This window comes from Myodes glareolus, chromosome 17, assembly GCF_982192425.1.
Source record: "Myodes glareolus chromosome 17, mMyoGla1.1, whole genome shotgun sequence".
Taxonomy (NCBI): domain Eukaryota; kingdom Metazoa; phylum Chordata; class Mammalia; order Rodentia; family Cricetidae; genus Myodes; species Myodes glareolus.
In genome coordinates, this window is record NC_142042.1 from 28,688,155 (window position 1) to 28,693,156 (window position 5,002).

Consider the following 5,002-nt stretch of genomic DNA (forward strand, 5'->3'; position numbering starts at 1 on the left):
CACAGCTACCTTGGGACAGGCGCTAGTTCAGGATGTAACCAGACACCATGACGTGGTGATAATGGGCATATGTCATTGACCCTGACACACACACACACACACACACACACACACACACACACACACACACACACGTTCAGTCCTGCCTCCCTGATGAAGCAGCAACCATAAGATTTCTAATGATCCTATCAGTACTGAGTCTGGATAACAGAGGTCTTCTAGTACCAAGGGTTGTAGGGGACACTCTGATTCTGTAGACTAAATTGTGAGCTCAATTCTCCTCTTCCCTTTCAATCTGAGAGATGTTACTACAGCATTGTGATAAAATTTCCTGGTTGAGTGTGGTCCTCCAGTCAGTAGCTTACCAATCCAAGGATTATTTTCCTGCCTAGCTCTAAATATTGGGAAACATCTCAATCATAGGGACTGGATTTTTAGCAGGGGGATGTTATTGTTGAAGAGTATGAACTAAATTTTATCAATATGTCCTTCCTGTTTACATTATGTTCACTGTGACAATTATACTATGATTTGGCCGTTACCATCTAAACTTACAAGCCAGTGAGTGATCTATAATGCAGGCAAAATGAGCTGTAGGCTGAGTATAATAGAGAAGAAAAGGAATTTACACATGTGACTGTTTTAGGCTTTGGTGTGAATGTGGTATGGATTGCCTAGAAATTGCATTTTAGGAGCTGTAGTTTGATTTTCTGATCTTGCTGGTTAGCAATATGCAATAGCTACTCCAGGTCCTGGGCAGCAGTAGCCCAGCAGACTCTCAGTTAGACGCATGATCACAAGGTCAAACAACTAGTACTCGGCTATGCACTGGTGATGAGGAATCTCTGTCAGCCAACGATCTTTAAGAAGTTGGAACAGGTTAGGCTAGGCTAGACCTTTTGGGTACCTGGAGAAAACTGCCAGCCCACCCAGAGTTCCTTCTCTCTGTAGCTCCTGTTCTACACAGCTGAGGTTGGACTTCTTGTTCCTGTTTCATGTCCTTGTCATTAATTTGGGATGTCATCTTCATTTTCATATGAAATAGAGATAGATAGTCATAGCAGAATGTGCAGATTGTTTTAATGCTCTAATTTGGAAAACTAAGAACTATCCTCAGACTTGCCCCTATTTTGGTTTTTGAAATGTTACTGGTCTGTGAAACTACAAACATGCATTTATCTGTCTGTCTGTGAACCTCCTGTTTGCACCCTTAGCATAAAACAGAACAAAATCAACTGAACAATTATAGTTATCTGGGAATGTGTGAAGTGTGGTATACTTAACAGGTAAACAATATTTTCGGTCATTTTGTGAACAACTGCCAATTCAATTTTATTGATTTTTTTTGTAATTATATTGTGGTTTGCTGTTGTTGAGTTGTAACTGTTCATTATATTATATATTTTAGATACCAGACTCATGCCAGATATATAATTTATGATTTTCTCTACCATTTCGTGTATTGTCTTTTCATGTTTTTTTTCCTCAGAGATAATGTATTTATAAATACAGAAATGGTTGCAACACATACAGCCGTGCTGAGCAGGTATATATACATACATACATACACATATACATACATACACACACACACATATATACACACATCTATCTATCTATCTATCCATCCATCCATCCATCCATCCATCCATCCATCCATCCATCTATCTATCTATCTATCTATCTATCTATCTATCTATCTATCTATCAATATGTAGGTCGATCCATGTCAGGCATCTGACCTTGGTAAGTTCAGTTCTTGTATGTGCCCTGACTTCTCCCTTCTCTGCAATACCCTGGCTGGGGTTTTGCAGAGAACACAGTTCCCATAGCTTCTTAGACTGGTGTGGTGAAGCAAGGTATATAGGCCCTTGGTTGGCAGAGAAGGAAGGAGTCTGCAAGGAAAAATCATAACCCACCCTCTTATAACTACCCTTGGTCACTTGGAGAATCTCTGGCACTTGGCGACCATGTATTGGCTACTGTCCTCCTTACAATTAAAAAGGTACAATCACCACCCAACATGAAGTGAGACCATGCAAGGGAAAGAAAAGGGCTCATAGGGCTCAGGCCACATGCAGAGACTGTTCTTTTACAGGTAAGCGTAGAATGGAAGGTTGGTTGCATTTAGAACTTCCCTCTCTGTTATCTGGGAGGACCAGCCGATAGCCTTCTATCAGCCCCAACTTTGAGGACGAGAAGAGAGACAGGTGAGCGCCTACATTGGACAAGATGTGAGGCCAGAGCAGATCCTGAGCCTGAGCCTGGGCCTGGGCCACTGCTGCTGCTGCCGCCTCTGCTTTCCCGTGTTGCTGAAGATCAGGAGGCTTATGTTTGTACGTATGCTTCATAAGGTACGTTTCCGATGTGTAAGCCCCACTACAGATTGTGCAAGTATACAACTTGGCGTGCTTCACCGTCTGTGTAGATAAGGGGCCCTCTAATGAGGCTGCATCTGGGTATGTTCTGTGACAATTGCAGCACCTGGAGGGTTTCTCTTTGTTGTGCTGCCGTCTGTGAGACTGCGAACTGGAGGGTTGTGTAACATTTGTATGGCCTACCACCGGTGTGGATTTGGATGTGCTGCTGCAGATGGGAGAAGCGGCGGAAGGAGTTCTCACAGGAGTTACACCTATAGGGCTTGGACCTGGAGTGGACACGGATATGCTGGGCCAGGTAGGAGCTACTGGTGAAGGTCTTGGAGCAGCGTGGGGACTTTTGGGGCTTGGTCTCCGTGTGTGACTTGGAGTAGTTCTGCATCTCCGGCTTTGACTAGAAGGTCAGTGAGCGCATCCGGCACCAGCAGGTCTTGCCGTCTTTCTGATAGTCATCGTCGTCGTCATCAGGGGCAAGGACGTAAGGGTCATCCATTTCAGAAAGCCCTGAGTGAGGTGGCGCCAGTCCACAGCCCTTTTCTGGCAATAGCTGATCCTTCATCTTGTTGATGAACATTGTGTTTTCAATCTGCCCTGAGACTGTGGGGATAGAAGGCCAGAAGTACGGGTTAGAACTGAAGTGAGACGCTTCCATTCTACCCTCTTTCTCTCTCTTCTTCCTGCCTTCTTATTTCTTCCTTTTCAGGGCTCCTGAACTTTCCGGAAGTGGTGCTTCGGCTTGTGTCCCTGGGAACGCCAATATTCCCCCTCCCCCTGCCCCCTGCCCAACAGCCTTCCTTAGCAGAGAAGGCAGGAGAGCCAGAAACGAAAAGGGAGGGGAGGGGAGGGAAATAGCAAAGGGCATCTTCTCATGGTTTTTGCACTGTTCATTGGTATACTAAATCTTTTAATTGTAGATTAAGTCACTTAATCTATTTTTTCCTTTGTGTTTGTAATTCTAGAGACATTTACGCATCAAGGGCTAAATTTAAGGTCAGAAAGACATGTTTTCTTATGAATGTTTTATAATGTTTGCACTTTTATTCATTTTTTTTTGTCCATTTGGTCTTAACTATTGTATTCTATATATGATGGGGTTTTTATTTTTTTATTTTTTATTTTTGGTAGAAAAGACAGATTTATTTAGGTTTATCAGATTCGTACAAAATATATTTTTCACTTAATCTGCTAGTTCCTATATTCACCAAAAGGTTATTGAGTGGATTATGAAAAATCTGACGAAAACCTTAAAATAATATTAGAGGACTTTAAATAGAGTAATACTAAGGGAAACATATATAATATGGTGCAGCACATTTCTCCCCAAGCTTCTATTAAAATTCCCAAAGACCAATCAATTATCACACATATACAAACATGATAGCCCAACACCATTAAAGTGAAACATTTTCTCAATCTCCATTTCCCATCTGAGAATCTGGCATGGTATTCCCACAGGACTGGCCTCAGCTCAGTGCATCCATCATTGCTGATGATGGGGGGTTTTAATGTCAACTTGCCACAAATTAGAATCTGCATGCAAACTCTCAACTGAAGAATTGTCTTGAAAGCCATGATTAATGTAGCAAGACCCACCCCGAGGGTGGGCAGCACCTTCCAGTTGCAGCCAAGATAAAAAGGGGCTCAGCAGGAGGAAGATTATTGAGCTTTCGCTCATGTGACCTTGCCTATTGCTGGTGAGTTGACTTGCCCTGTTGCTGCTGCTTGCTGCCCCGATACTGGAGCTGGGGGTTCTAGGCTTCTATCCTTGACTAACAGCTCTGCAGAACTGTCCAAGTTTTGGGCACCAGATTGGGACTGCTGAGGCGTTCAGCTTCAAGGACTGAACAACTCCTGGGGTCTGAGGTGACGTTGGCCACTATTCTGCTTCTCTAGAGAACCCTGACTAATAGCAATCTTGATACTAAGAATGGGGTATTGCTGGGATGAATATAATCACGTAGCTTCTATCCCTTTGATGATTTTATGGTAGGAAAGTGGAAGATTTTGGGGCATTGGGCTGGAAAAGTCACTGATGCTCAGAACGCACTGAGCTGACGTGGGAATTTGGAAGCTAATGCTGTGGCTATGGCAGACCATGGAGGCCTGGCTTGTGAAATTTCAGAGGGCAGTTTGAAAGTCGATTGAATACTCTACCATGGTCATTCCGTATCATATTTTGAATTTAGAATCTGCAGTTTCTGGAATCTGGGGCAATTGTTATGTTAGGTGTCTCACTCATATACTCATTGTCTATCTCCTTTCAGTACTGACATCACACACAAGTACTGACATCACACACAAGTACTGACATCACACACAAGTACCGACATCACACACAAGTACCGACATCACACACAAGTACCGACATCACACACAAGTACTAAGCGTTATTAAAGAGACTCTACTTTCTGTTTAAAAAAAAATCACAAAATCAAGGGAAGCAGTGTAACTTGGGCGGTCAAAGGCCCAACTTCTAGGTTTGGTTTTCCTCTAAGAGTCAAAGAGAGGGTTTGGAGAAATGCTTGGCAGTTAGGAGCACTTGCTGCTCTTGCAGAGGACCCATGCTCAGGTCCGAGTACCTACATAGCTGCACATAACAATCTTTAACTTCAGTTTCAGGGGAC

At 43.2% G+C, this 5,002-nt stretch overlaps 1 pseudogene; it reads right to left on the bottom strand.

Annotated features, from left to right (window-relative positions):
• Positions 1-2,066: 2,066 nt before the first annotated feature.
• On the bottom strand, positions 2,067-3,030 carry LOC125414597 (uncharacterized; annotated as a pseudogene).
• Between the last annotated feature and the right edge of the window lie 1,972 nt (positions 3,031-5,002).